This window comes from Condylostylus longicornis, unplaced genomic scaffold (assembly GCF_029603195.1).
Source record: "Condylostylus longicornis isolate FDR11 unplaced genomic scaffold, ASM2960319v2 ptg000126l, whole genome shotgun sequence".
Lineage (NCBI taxonomy): Eukaryota > Metazoa > Arthropoda > Insecta > Diptera > Dolichopodidae > Condylostylus > Condylostylus longicornis.
In genome coordinates, this window is record NW_026578094.1 from 1,116,767 (window position 1) to 1,132,599 (window position 15,833).

Sequence of the window (15,833 nt, forward strand, 5' to 3'; positions counted from 1 at the left end):
TTTCACCCACTATAAGAAAGTAATTAAATCTAAAGAATAAACAATTAGATAATTCAAAGAACTAAATAAATTACAAGATGCTAAATTCGCTACTAAAAATTGACAAAATTTGAAAAAGAATTGCTACTTGAAAAGTTAATGTTGTTGTAAGTAGAAAGCATGGCTTAACGGTTTTTCTTAAAAACAAAAATATCGATATAATATGTTTGTTGTTGGAAACACACTTAACGAATGATTTGAGTGAGTTAGGTAGTAAATATTACTTATCCTGATCATCATTCAAAAGGATATAGATAAGGATGATCTTTTAGTTAAGGATACCATAAAATATAACGAAAAGTCTAAAATAAAGACGGAAGAAGTTCAACTTATTATAATTAAAATTAAGTCTACTAACTTAGCACTTCTCTTAGCAACAAGAGAACATAACTTCAGTGTTCTTTCTATATTGGCCACCGATCTGTAATATAAAAAAATATTTAATATTAGGATAAGGATCTCCTACGTATGGATGATAACAAATTCTTACGAGGAGAAAATAAATTTTTACTAGGATATGATTATGATATTAAACATATGGATTGGGGTCATAAAATGATCTCAAACTGGGGTTTCTGTCAACTTTCTATTTTGTAATAGAAAAACCATAGCATTATTTATACAAAATCGCAATAAAATCGCTTAAATCGAATAAAGTTCCCAATTTTGACCTCTGATGAGAATATAAAAGAATTGTTGAACATTTTCATTAACATTTTTGAAAAAACTTATGAATGCACAGTAAACCTAAGTTACGAGTATGTTACTAATGTTTGGAAAGCTGAGAAAGTTATTATTATAAAAAACAACACCGAAATCCTCATATGAGGCAATGTCATATAGGTCGATATCTCTGCTGTCAATAATATCTAAACTTTTGCAAATTGTTCTTAACGTAGTTAATGCCGATAATAGAAAATAAAACATTGATTCCAAACCACTAGTTTGGCCTTCTAGAAGCATGCAAAAACCGACCGTAAAGAATAACAAATAAGTGTTGAGAATAACAAATGTAAGAAAAGGCGTTTGAAGAAAGGAAAATAACGTTCGACAATATTTCCGGACGTGTCCCAGGCGTTAGATAATATCAAGAAAACTATTAGCTCCTAAATAATAAAACCTACATGGACTCATTATATACTACCATGGGTTTGGGCTAAGTAAACACAAGTCAAACTAAAAACTTTCCAAAACAAGATCCTTAGTAAAAGCGCACAAGCTTTAGATCATTTCGCGGGAGGAGCCGCCGACAGCTTCGAGGCTCTTCTCCTCCTGGAGGCGCATTTCCCCGGCAGTATTCCGGCTGCACGCATAATTACGGAGGAAAGGATAAGGTGGGCTGTTGGCACTTTCCAGCCCTTCAAGGCATCGGGATTGGATGGGATTTCACCAGCACTTCTGCAATGGGGGCTGGAGCCAATTATGTCTTTCTTAATGAGAATATTTAGGAGTAGTTTGGCTTTCGGATACATTGAGTCCTGGCGAGTGGCTAGAGTTGTCTTTATTCCCAAAGTGGGAAGAGGGGACATGGTGCCCAAGTCATTCAGACGGATTAGCCTCATATCGTTTTTATTGAAGATAGCTGATAATTATGTCCGGGTAGGGATGCTGGCGAGGAGGCCGTTGAGCAATTTCCAGCACACGTATCCGGTGGGAAGGTCGACAGAGACCACTCTGTTCCGCCTTGCCAGTACCCTGGAGAGCACAATAGATTATGCGCGTTCCTGGATATCGAGGGGGCCTTCGACAACACTTCTCAGGGCGACTTCGAGCGCCCTGAGCCGTAGGGACGTGGATGAGGCTACGAGAGTGGCAGAGACTGCTGTGGGGCAGAGCACCCTAAGGATGCGCGTGGCCAGTGGATGCCCACAGGGCGGAGTTCTGTCTCCGTTAATGTGGAGTTTGGTGGTGGGTGGACTCCATAATGAGCTGCTTCGTTAGGGAATTGGTGTCCAGGATTATGCCGATGATATTGTCATCATCGCTAGAGCTAAGTTTGACGGAACTCTTTTTGCTATAGTCCAAAGGGGATTACGGGCCCGGACCTGGTGCGATACTGTGGGCCTCAGGCTTAACCCTAACAAGACGGCCCTGGTGCCTTTCACTAGGAGAAGAAAGCTGGACCATCTGCACACAATCTACGTGTCTGGAGTGGCTGTAGAGAGAAAATTTGAGGTCAAATACCTAGGAGTGGTATTTGATTCCAAGCTTCTTTGGTGAAGTCACGAGCAAGCTGTGTGTACAATGGCAACCCGGACACTTATGGTTTGTAGGGCCATCTCGGGCAGATCATGAGGCTGCTCCCCGTCTGTAATGTTGTGGATGTATACCATAATGGTCGTGCCGCTCCTGACTTATGGAGCAGTGGCATGTGCAAGAAGATCGGCTCTTGATACGGCTAGAAAGAACCTGGAACGATTGCAGAGACTTTTATGCGTCTGCATCACAGGGGCTATGAAAACTTATCCAACGGCGGCAATGAAGGTGATTTTGGGACTTTCTTCTTTTCACCTTGTTGTAGAGATAGCGGCAAAAGCTGCCATTTTCAGGTTGGGGAGAAATCGAGCCGGAATAATCGGAAAGAGAGATTAACGTCATCTTTTCAGGTTCCGCTCCTACCGATGCCTCGGGAAGGCATGATAAACAGGTGCAGATTCGAGAAAAATTTTGCCTCGTTGCTGAGTAACAGAAGGGACTGGGAGTGTGACTTTTCAGGTCGTCCAGTGGGAACACACGTTATCAGATGGTACCTATGGCAACTTTTCTTAGTGGATTTCGGGCTGAGTTGCACGCCATTGCAATGTGCGTACAGTTCAGCCTGGAAAAGGGGTACCGGGGAATGGAGATTATGTGGGATAGCCGGGCTGCGATCGGAGCGCTGAACTCATTTTCAGTATCCTACGCGGCAATATAGGGCTGTCTTGAGAAGCTAAATGAGTTGGGCGGATGCAACCGGCTGACACTGAGTTGGATGCCGGGCCATGTAGGCATGGAAGAAAATGAGGCTGATGCACTTGCATGGAAGGGGGCAAACACACCTCTCCTTGGGCCGGAACCCTTCTGCGGAGTCGGACCATATACTATTCGTTGGGAATAAAGGAAGGAATCAGAAATAAGGTGGTCGAAGCGCTGGAGAAGTTTTCCGGGGTTGCGGCAAGCCAAAGAGCTCCTGAGAGATTATGACCAGAAACGATTTAAGAAAATTATAGTGATGGGCAAGAACCAGGTGCTAGTCCTCACCGGCATTTTGACGGGTCACTGCAGTTTTAGGGGACACCTCAGTCGGCTGGAAAATGAGGCTACTTGCAGATTATGTGGGGAGTATGGAAGACCTGGGTGCACCTCCTGGGGGAGTGTGATGGTCTTTGCTCTAACGGTGGTGGAGTTGCGGTTTCAGGTCCACACAAGTTGCTTTAGTTCATCAGGAGAATAGGTCTCGAGTGTGTTTTGTAGGGACGTTCGACAATATTTCCGGACGTGTCCCAGGCGTTAGATAATATCAACAAAACTATTAGCTCCGATATTATAGGTCTAAATTGACAAAGTATTGATATACAACGAAATAATAAAACCTATATGGACTCATTATATACCACCATGGGTTTGGACTAAGTAAACACAAGTCAAGCTAAAAACTTTCCAAAACAAGGTCCTTAGTAATATGTTCTGTGGTCCATAGTTCCTAGTGACACTCATAGGGAATTGGGTGTCCTCGAAGTAAATGTCAGAGTAATGTAGCATGGAGAAGTTCCGAGAATGGAAAACTAGAGGGGCTAGGTTCAATAAAGCTAAGCGACAGGGCATATGGGAAGAGTACAAGGCGGCGCCCTCTCCCCCCCCAATCCAATGGTTTTATACGACTCGTGCCTAGTGGACTAGTTGTTAGCCGGGGGGTATACTGGCTATCGCGAACGGAGTCTCTCTGATACCGGGTCACCTGAGAGAGTATTTTTGACTTTACTACGTCATGCGAGGCTCTGGCGTAGCGGGCTATCCTTTCCCTAGCTACTCGTGGGACCAAAACATGAATAAGGCTCAAAAAACAAAAACAGGAAAACCGACACGACGGGCAAGCTCGGACGAGAGTCCTTGATACTCCAAGAATAGCAAACCAAAAAAAGAAAGACGGCTGAAAGAAGGAATATGGGAATGCATCTCATACCCCCCCCCCCCTCGAAAACTTAACCAGGCACTAGCTATGCCGCGGCCGCTAAACTTGTGAAGGTGGCAGTTTTGTCGAGGGAATACCCCTGCATAATGCTAACCCAACAGGAGTTCACCCAGGTGGAAGAGGTGATAATCGACGGGGTAGCCAAGGGCTGGGATAGCATCATCCAATTTGAAGGAATACACTTTAAGCCCGGAATGGTACTCGTCGATTGTGCAGATGAGGAGACACCGGAATGGCTGATCAAGCGGGAATTACGTGGTTAATATATTACCGTAATAAAAAAATAATATTTTAAAAATAAAATGCAAAATTTGAATTTCGAACTTTATTTTCTTTATTTAACTTTATTTTTCGGAATAACAGTTGACTGATTTATTCTAGAGTAAACTTAATAATAATTGCTTTTAAAAATGAATTTATTAACTTAAGGTACTTGGAAGTATAAAATTATTTAGTCAGAAGTATGTAATTACTTTAAGTGAATTAATTTTATTTTGGTAATTTGATATTTCAGCTTTTATGTGAAAACAATTTTTTTTTATGTGAAAGTAATTACTGTTGATTATGAGTTTTTTTTGTATTATGCAAATTTATAACATGAAATAAGAAATATGAAATTTATGGGAAAGAATTTTATTATTTTAAGTTAACGGAAAATTTTGTTAAATTTTATAAAAGAAAGACAACGGAAATGATGTGTCGTCTTTCGAATTGACTTTACTTGAGTTTACTGACATGGGTCCTCCTTACGTTATTTGAAGACTCTCCTGAGTCGTCATATTAATTTCAATTTTAAAAATTTTGTGCTTCCAAGCAAATATTACAATTATAATCAAAATTGTAATTATAAATATAAATGTTATAATTTCATATATATAATAAGATTTTCTTTTATACTTAATTTCTGTAATTTTACTAAGATTTTCCATTTGATTTAAGATAATGTTATTAAAATTTAATTCATTGTTTAGATTTGTAATATTATCTTTTAAATCTAGTAATAAAAATCTTTTTATTACTAGTTTTTTATTGAATAATTATTTATATATATAGAACAATTATTAAAATTGATTAGATAATTTTCTTTGAGAAGAAAAGATCTTTCATCACAATTACTAGAATGATTTACATTATTTTGGTTCTTGGCAATTACTAAACCTTTTTCAATTTCCAAAAATTCTGATATATTACTAAATGATTTATTGCAATTAATTTTTAATAGGCAATGGATTGATAATTTTAAATTTTAAATCCGTACTTTTATATGGGTAAAGTTTTATTATTAAATTTTACAATGTTTTCTGAAGTAAACTTTAAATCTCTGTTAGTTTTATCGATCATTGGTATTAGTAATGAATTTGTTAATGTTATAAGTTCTTTTGGAAAATTATGGCGAATATTAACTTATTTTTGTCATCTATTAGAGTCCCTAATTTAATATTTTGTATTTTGTTAAAATCAATATCGTATTCAATGATTTCCTCATTTGTTAGTATACTACTGTATATTGTACCTGACCTTGCCGATGGTATGTTATCTTGTAAGTGTTCTATGTTGTCTTGTAAGATTTTTAATTTTAATGCACAGTCAGTGTAAATTGTTTGTGTAAGTAATTGTTGGTAATGTTCACGAATCATGTTAAATTTTCTCGAAATTGTATTTCTGTCTTGTTCTATTGCTTCTTTAAGTTTCACGAAAGATTCATTAAAATTCTGATTAATCTTTACTTGTTTGTTGATATTAATTATGCCATATGATTATTTTGAGTTATAATATTTAAGTGATTTTCGATTTCTAATCTGTCGGTGTTGTCCATTGTTCCATAAAACCAGTTGTGTACTGTGCCTACGAAATTGATTAGGCCACTTTTTTGTCTGTATTGAATTAGTATTTGTAATTTTGTACGAATTGTCTGTACTTGAAATTGTAAAGTGTTTTCCCTTTCGTTTAAGTTAGCAAGTTTTATATTTGCTTCAAAAGTATTTAAAATGCTCGAAATTTCTTCAATATTAACTATATGTAGAATTGTATCATAAGTCTTAACTAATTTAAAATTTTCCAGTTTTATTTCTGAGTAACCAAGCTCTGTATTAATTTTTTCTACTGTTAGATGTCCCTGGCAAAGTGTCAGTATTATTGTCAGTAATAGCTAAAATGAAAATTTTGATTTTCTCTTAATATTAGAAGAATGAATGTTATCAAGAGTATATTATATATATTTAGGTTGTTCTTTATGCCTAACATTTTTATAATTTTTATATAGCCTTCTTGGTAATTTTCTCTTTTAGTATTATTTTTATTTATAGACATAGTTTTTTCTTTAAGGATATTATTATCAATTGTTTTTATATCACAATTACCTTCCTGAATATTTATTGGTTTTTCCTTGGTTGTAGAATGATAACTATTATTATACCATTCCAAAGCCTTAAAAATTTTTTCTTTAATATTAAGGTCCTATTTTCAATTCCTAACATTCTAATTTTTTCACTAAGTGTACTGTGTAATCGTTCTATGACAGAATTCCCGGTATGAGAATTTGGTTTAACATAACTAAATGAATTTCTATATTTTCTTTTCTTAAGAAGTCCTTTATATTTACGCTACGAAATTCGTTGTCTGTTACAAATTTTTTAAAATGCCCTCTTTGTGATTTGTATCCCCTTAATTTTTCAATTATAGTTCGTTTGTTTCTGTCCTCGAGATAGTAAGCGGTTGCAAATTTAGAGAATTTATCTAAAGAGGTAAGAAAATTTGATTTAGAATTTGTGTATACATCCATATGTACAATCTGTTTAATATTTTCAGGAGTTTCAGTGAATTTGAATTTTTCCTTTACTGGATTCCCGTCATAACATACTTTTCTCTATTACAAGTGTCACAATTATTAATGTATTTTTGAATAAGGACTTTGAGGTTCGGAAAGTATATACATCCTTTTAGGCACTCGTAGTTTTCCAAAATTCCGGTATGTCCAGTCTCTAGTCTATGATATTTGTTTATTTGTTTGTAAGTTTCGTCTTCTGTCTTCATGTCTTTTGTATGGAATGAACATTTGACAAATTTCATTCCCTTAATGAAACAGTTTCTTTAAATTTAAATTCCTATTTTACCCGGTCTTATGTATCTTCTTAGAATGTCGGATAGATTGTTTTGTAAGTCTTGCGAATTTATGTAAACTTTTCTATTCTTATGTATTGCCTCCGTTTCTCTAATTTTTTGGTCTGTTAAAATAAGTTGTGTTTTAAATCGGTATACAATCGTCTCCAGTATTGGTATGTGGTCATTAAGGTCTTCCTCTTGAGAATATACTGTTTTGGTTTCGTCAACATTGCTATATAAAGAATTTGTATCTTTGTCACCCCCTCCCACCTCTTTCTGAGTCAATCGTCTCGATTGCATTTATTTCACAAGTCTCATTATTTATCCTGCTGAGAAAATCAGCCACTTTGTTTTCTTTAGTAATCAGACATACCTAAAAACGATTTTATTTGTTTTTGAGTTTCCGGTAATTTCAATTTACGGATATCCTCAATCTTCTTGGGATTTGGTGTAACTTCTTCGAGTGTTAGAATATGGCCCGATCACAATTCTCCACTTCTTCTATCCTGAATTGTCGGCTTTTTTCGGTACAATCCATAAAGGACTATTGTAAGGTGAGTTGCTTTCTTTTATTATTCCTTGGTAAGCATGTCGGATATTTGTTTCGATATTTCCTTCTCATGTATTTGAGGGTATCTGTATATTTTAGAATAAATCGGTCTGTCAATAGTTGTTATGATTTGATGTTGAATTTCTGTAGTGTTAGTTAAATAGTCTCCCTCTCTAAAGAAGAGATCGCTATAGTTATTTAATAATTTATTTAAATGCGTCTTTTCTTCAGAGTTTAGAGATTTCGTCAAATTTTCAAAGTCATTGTTACTTATACTACTGTAATCTAATTGGTGAATTTCATTTATATTATAAGGACAACTATTTAAAAATTTAATTTTATTATTATTTATTTGTAAGAACTCATTTTTCACATTACATTCTCACATATTTTTGGTTCGGAAAATCGAATTAATCTTAACGTAAATAAACGTCAGGTTTTACCAAAGACATCAGATGTTTTGCGCCATCTGAATATTAATGATTCATTTGTTATTGTTTTGAATATTATGTTTCTTAAGCAAGCTTTAAAAAAATATACATACAGAATATATGTACGTATGTAGTTAGAATTTTATTTTTATTGTTCCAAGCGAAAAACTTTAAAATGCTAAATTTTAATACATTCATATGTACATGCATATATTATTTCTGTATTTTATCCCCATGATTTAATGTGTTTAAAATTTATTTTTATATGACAAATCACAGTTTTGAGTATTATTCAACTCAAACAGAACGCTTAAAAAAATTATTTAGAAAGCTTTAAAAGAAAATACATACATATTTATGTATTTCAAATTTTTGCGATTTTTTCCAAACTATTAGTTTTTCTTTAGACTTTTATAATAATATTTATCTGTTATATATAAAAAATATAACAAAAAATTTAAAAAAAAATTTTTAAATAATCTAAAAAAAGAAAAACACAACAATATCCAAGCAAGCATTGTTCCAATAACCTCCTAGTTATCAGACTACCAGGCTACGCAGTACCTGAAAAAAGTTCATCTACCAAGTCGCATTTTTCAGGGTTTGGACCAGGTATTATTAGCTAATACTAATGCCTTATATAGTATTAGTATTAGCTAATAATACATTCATGCATTTTATTCGCATGTACTATAAAATCCAAATAGATACGTGCATGCGCTCTAATTGCGAATTATTTTATGCGTATACAGTAATTTATCGCTTAAAGTGCTTATTGTCAAAGGTAGTTTACCATTTTAAGCGACATAGCTCCAAGCGAGGTTCTAAAATAAATTATTCTAAATATATTAGATCTCAAAGGAACTAACTATTTGTTTAATTTAAACTATATGTACCTTTTTGTAATTATTTTTAAAAACTTTTCTTATCTTAAGTTTTATCTTACTATTTATTAAGAAAAAAAAGTAGCCATATGGATATTACGGTATGTTTTTAAAGAAAAAAAGTAAACTTAAAATACTCTCACACAGAATGAAACGCAATTAAACTACAGACGTAATACTTGCAAGCCTTGCAATGTAAGCACACACGACTAGTTTATAATATGAAATAAGAAATATGTAATTTATTGGAAAGAGTTTTATTATTTGAAGTTAACGGAAAATTTTGTTAAATTTTATAAAAGAAAGCCGACGGAAATGAGGTGTCGTCTTTCGAATTGACTTTACTTGAGTTTACTGACATGACTCGGGCGCCAGTTCTGGGCACATGGAGCGGACCGGAATTGATAGCAAGGAAAGGAGATGACATCTCTGAAGCTGATGGGGCAGCGGGAGCACGGTGGTGGAAAGGTTCTCCGAGTAGGGATCAATGACTCTTCCGCGGAAGCCATCAGGCGGGGCGGTCATGTTCTGCACAGACTCCGGACCTCGGCGGGCCGGGTAGAATCCCCACGGGGAGACAAATGATCCCAAAAAGAAATCGGCGGACGAGGGGGTCTTTCCGAAGGATATGAAACACCGGACGAGGAGCGTCCCCCTTCATTAACGACGGAGGAGATGGTGGAAAACCTGGAGCTAACCCTCCTGAGTCTTAGGGAGTCCTTCTCAGAAAATGACGTCCCGATGGCAGGGGAATATCACCCTGCCTGTCAACTCAACAAATGACGGACGAAGGCATGAGGGTCGCCCAGGTTAAGGGCTTGGAGATGGTGCTCGCATCAGCGTACTTGCCGGGAAATTTAGCATCCTCTCCACCACCGGAGGTACAGAGGCTAGTGGAGCAGTGCAATAGGAAAAGGTGGCCACTTATCATGGGCTGTGATGCGAATGCTCAACACGTTGCATGAGGAAGCAGCGACACCAACAGTGGAGGTGAGTGTTTATTAGAATTTGTAGTTAAAGAAAACCTAGAAATATTTAGTGTAGGGAATGCCCCAACTTTTGTAACTAGGGTTAGAGAGGAGGTACTGGATATCATATTCGCCAGTCCGAATGAGGGGTTTATGGTACACGACTGGGAGGTATAAGGGGAGGTTTCTATGTCAGATCATAGAGTGGTTGATGGAGGAGAAATCTTCTTTCAGAAATCCGAGGCGGACAAACTGGGAGGGATACAGAAGGGTCCTAGAGACAAAACTGCCGAGGGCCTCGGTTAGAACTGTGGCCAGATATCCCCTTGTGTTGGAAAGCGCTGTCGAGGAGCTCGGGAGAATTATGGTCGAGGCTTCCGAATCGAACTGCCCGTTTTTGTGCCAAAGGATTTCACAGATGTACCTTGATGGAACCCGCGATTGGAAAACCTGAGGGTCGGGGTTCGTTGGCTTTTAAATAAGGCTAAGCGAGAAGGTACTTGGGAAGAGTACAAGATGAACTTGACAGCCTACAGCAAGGAGATTCGCAGGGCTAAGCGCAGAAGCTTTAGATCATTTTGGGGGAGGAACTGCCAGGGACGCCGGCGACTTCGAGGCTGTATAAGGCCCTGGCTACAGACAGGGTGCCAGGCAGTACTCCGTATGTCGGATTAGTGGCGTGAGAATGCAGGACACGTCCCGAGGATTTGCAGACGGCTGCACGCATAATTACAGAGGAAAGGATAAGGTGGGATGTTGGCACTTTCCAGCCCTTCAAGGCATCGGGATTGGATGGGATTTCATCAGCACTTCTGCAACGGGGGCTGGAGCCAATTATGCCTTTCTTAATTAAGCCCGAGTCCTGGCGGGTGGCTAGGTTGTCTTTATTCCCAAAGTGGGAAGAGGGGACATGGTGCCCATTTCATTCAGACGGATTAGCCTCATATCGTTCTTATTGAAGATAGTTGATAATTATGTCCGGGTGGGGGTGCTGGCGAGGAGGCCGTTGAGCAATTTCCAGCACGCGTATCCGGTGGGAAGGTCGACAGAGACCACTCTGTTCCGCCTTGCCAGTACCCTGGAGAGCACAATAGATTATGCGCGTTCCTGGATATCCAGGAGGGGGCCATCGACAACACTTCTCATGAGGCGATTACGAGCGCCCTGAGGCGTAGGAACATGGATGATGTGAAGGCTACGAGAGTGGCGGAGACTGCTGTGGGGCAGAGCACCCTATGGATGCGCGTGGCCAGGGGATGCCCACAGGGTGGAGTTCTGTCTCCGTTAATGTGGAGTTTGGTGGTGAGTGGACTCCATAATGAGCTGCTTCGTCAGGGAATTTGTGTCCAGGCTTATGCCGATGATATTGTCATCATCGCTAGAGCTAAGTTCGAGGGAACTCTTTGTGATATAGTCCAAAGCGGATTACGGGTGGTCCGGGTCTGGTGCGATACTGTGTTTGATTCCAAGCTTTTTTGGCGAAGTTACGAGGAAGCTGTGTGTACAATGGCAACCCGGGCACTTATGGTTTGCAGGACCATATCGGGCAGGCCGTGGAGCTGCTCCCCGTCTGTCATGTTGTGGATGTATACCATGATGGTCGTGCCGCTCCTGACTTATGGAGCAGTGGAATGGGCAAGAAAGGTGGCTCTTGGTACGGCTAGAAAAAACCTGGAACGATTGCAGAGACGCATATGCGTCTGCATCACAGGGTCTATGAAAACTTGTCCAACGGCGGCAATGAAGGTGATTTTGGGACTTACCCCTTTTCACCCTATTGTGGAGATGCCACAGAAAGCTGCTATTTTCAGGTTGGGGAGAAGTGGGGCCGGAATAATCTGAATGAGAGATCAAGGTCGTCATTTCAGGTTCCGCTCCTATCGATGCCTCTGGACGACATGATAAAGAGATACAGATTCGAGAAAAATTTTGCCTCGTTGCTGAGTAACAGAAAGGACTGGGAGTGTGACTTTTCAGGTCGCCCAATGGGAGCACACGTTATCAGATGGTACGCAGATGGGTCAAATACCAGAATTGGGACGGGTGCGGGGGTATTGGGGCCAAGAACCGAGTTCCCTGAACCTATGGGAACTTTTTCGAGTGTACTTCGGGCAGAGTTGCACGCCATTGCAATGTGCGTACAGTTCAGCCTGGAAAAGGGGTACCGGGGAATGGAGATTATGTGGGATAGCCGGGCTGCGATCGGAGCGCTGAACTCATTTTCAGTATCCTACGCGGCAATATAGGGCTGTCTTGAGAAGCTAAATGAGTTGGGCGGATGCAACCGGCTGACACTGAGTTGGATGCCGGGCCATGTAGGCATGGAAGAAAATGAGGCTGATGCACTTGCATGGAAGGGGGCAAACACACCTCTCCTTGGGCCGGAACCCTTCTGCAGAATCGGACCATATACTATTCGTTTGGAATTAAGGAAGGAATCGGAAAGAAGGCGGTCGAAGCGCTGGAGAAGTCTTCCAGGGCTGCGGTAAACCAAAGAGCTACTGGATACTTGCAGATTCTGTGGGGAGTATGGAGAGACCTCGATGCACCTCCTGGGGGAATGTGATGGTCTTTCCTCTAACGGTGGTGGAGTTACGGTTTCTGGTCCTCACAAGTTGCTTTAGTTCATCAGGAGAGTGGGTCTCGAGTGTGTGTTGTAGGACATGCCCCGCACTCGGATGGGGCGCCTAATAGATCCTTATACGTGGTCACGGTGCACTGTTGCCCCCGTTGTACAAATCTACAATCTACAACCGAAATAACATTTGACAATATTTCCGGACGTGTCCCAGACGTTAGATAATATCAAGAAAACTATTATCTCCAAGATTATAGTCTTAATTGACAACAAAGTACTGATATATAACGAAATAATAAAACCTATATGGACGCATTATATACCACTATGGGCTTAGGCTAAGTAAACACAAGTCAAACTAAAAACTTTCCAAAACAAGGTCCTTAGTAATATGTTAAGTGGTCCATAGTTCCTAGTGACACTCATAGGGATTTTGGCGTCCTCGAAGTAAGTGTTAGTGTAACGTAGCATGGAGAAGTTTCGAGGTTGGAAAACTTGAGGGGCGAGGTTCAATAAAGCTAGGCAACAGGGTACTTGGGAAGAGTACAAGGCAACATTAACGGCCTACAGCAAAGATATCCGCAGGGCCAAGCGCAGAAGTTCCAGATCATTCTGCTATGGCATAGCGGAGACTCCGGCGATTGCGAGGCTGCAAAGGGTCCTGGGTAAAGACAGGGCGCTATCGACTACTTCTTTAAAGAGGCCTCCAGAACGAGGAGCAAAGGGCTCTTCTTCTGAAGGCGCATTTCCCTGGTAGCAATCCGCATGTTGGATCCGTGGTGTCCAATTATGCCTTCCTAATTAAAACTATTTAGGAGTAGGCTGGCTTTTGGATAGACTCCCGAGTCCTGTCGGATGACTAAGGTGATCTTCATCCCCAAACTTACAAGCAGACACATGGTGCCCAAGTCATTCAGACCGATTAGCCTCACATCGTTCTTATTGAAAACATTGGATAAAATAATAGACAATTCCAATCTTTATGTCCAATATGTTGGATACGAGAGTTGCAGAGACTACTTTGGGGCAAAGCACCTTAAGCAGGATACGTGTGGCTAGAGAATGTGCATAGGGTGAAATTCTATCTTTAATTCAATATTCTATTCAATATTATTTTTATAATCGCTAGGGGCAAGCTTGAAATGACTCTTTGTGACATAGTCCAAAGGAAATTACGGGTGGCGCAGGCCTAGAGCGATGCTGTGGACCACAGACTTGACCCTGGCAAGACGATCCTAGTGCCTTTCACTAGGAGAAGGAAGCTTGAGCAACTGCACACAATTCACATGTGCGGTGCGAGTGCAGATAAAAAATCGGATGCCAAAAACCTGTGGGTGGTTTTTGATTCCAAGCTTCTTTGGCGGAGTCACGAGGAAGTTGTATGTATACTGGCAACCCGCGCGCTTATGGTTTGCAGAGCCATCTCGTGGTCGTAGAAAACTTCAGCGAATTACACATTATCAGATGGTACGCTAATGGGCCAAAAACCAGTATGGAGACGTGTGCGGGGTTTTTTGGGTTAAGAAAAAAAATGTCCGAACCAATGGGAACTTTTTCGAGTGTGTTTCGGGTCGAGGGGCACGCCATTGTGCGGGCGATTCAGCCGCGAATGGGGAGGGAGTATCGAGGATAGAAGATAATGATCATGTCGAATAACCATGCTGTCATCGCAGCGCTGAAGCCGTTTTTAGTATCCTCTGCGGCAGTATGGGATTGTCATGAGAAGCTCAATGCATTAGGCTCGCGCAACTGCGTCTCTCTGTGTTGGATGCCGGACCATATGCGCGTGAAAGAAAATGAAGCAGAGAGAACGCGCTGGAGGAGTCTTCGGGGCTGCGACGACCTCCTGGGATATTATGACCAGAAGCTGTTTAAGAAAATTATGGTGATGTGTAAAAATCAGGTGAGATTTCTCGCCGGGGTCTTGTCGGGTCACTGCAGACTCAGGGGCAGACTTCGGCTGGGCCTGGAAAGTGAGGACATTTGCAGATTTTATTGGGAGGATGGGAAGACCTCGGTGCACCTTGTGGGGGAGTGTGGTACTCCTATTCATAGAAGAAGGGAAGTATTGTGGAGCTTATCAGAAGGGTAGGTCTCAAGTGTGTGTTGCAGGGCATGGCCCGCACTCGGAGGGGTGCGCACAATGAATCCTTATACGCCAATAAAGTTCTTAGTATATTTTAGAAATTCTAATACAATGGCTGCACAGGTTCCGGTAGCTTTCATTCAACTCCGAAAGTAAATTTGAAATATTTGAAAAAATTATAAGGCTAGATTCATGAAACTCGGCAATCGTGTGCCTAATTGTAAGCCAGATATAGCCCTGAAATTTTTGGTGGAATGGCTTGACTGGTTCAAAAGCTATTTAAAATATTTAAAAAATAAATGAGGTAGATTCAAGAAATTTGGCAGTCGTGCGTCCATTGGTCAGACATAATATCCGTTAAGTTTCTATTGAGTGGTTTGACAGGATCTAGTAATTGCTGTTTGACAATAAAAGCTAATTCTAGATATTTAAAAAAAAAAATTTGTAAACTCAGATCAAAGTGCAGGGTATAAATTAGCCGACTTATACAAAATGAAACATTTCCACAATACAGGTTTCCCTTGCATAACGCGATAGTTACGTTCCAGGTAAATTCAGCGTTATGTGTTTCGCGTTATATAAGACTTAGTTTTTATATAAATTTGGGGGTTATATAACAATAAGATTTTTTACAAAATAAAATATATATTTAATAAGAAATAACATATATTTCAACTCAAAACTAAAATTCAGATTTTGTTATAAAACTAAAACCATAAAAATAAAAACAATAACAATTCAAAATTCAAAAAAACTAAATAAAACAAATTATGTACATACATATTATAAAATTTAAAAGGAAACTGAAAAAAACTAAAAGTTTATTAACAAACTCCATTATAATTAATCTGTTTCGCAGTCTTCAAATATCCTATTTCGTGAAAGTTGTGAGGCTTGTGGGCGTGTAATAACATCAGAAGATATTTCTTCAACATAGGAAGTTGTTTTCCTTGTTGGATAAAAACTAGTTGTGGAACCTTGTGATCCTTCGACTGGATTTTAAACTTCGCGTTATAAGAGTTCA

At 39.3% G+C, this 15,833-nt stretch overlaps 2 protein-coding genes across 3 annotated transcripts in view; both read left to right on the forward strand.

Annotated features, from left to right (window-relative positions):
* LOC129614912 (zinc finger protein ZFP2-like) overlaps window positions 1-15,833 on the forward strand; it is a 171,000-nt gene that overhangs the window by 153,696 nt on the left and 1,471 nt on the right. The window lies entirely within an intron of this gene.
* Window positions 1-15,833, forward strand: part of LOC129614904 (uncharacterized) — a 40,739-nt gene that overhangs the window by 20,765 nt on the left and 4,141 nt on the right. The gene's annotated exons all lie outside the window — the stretch shown is intronic.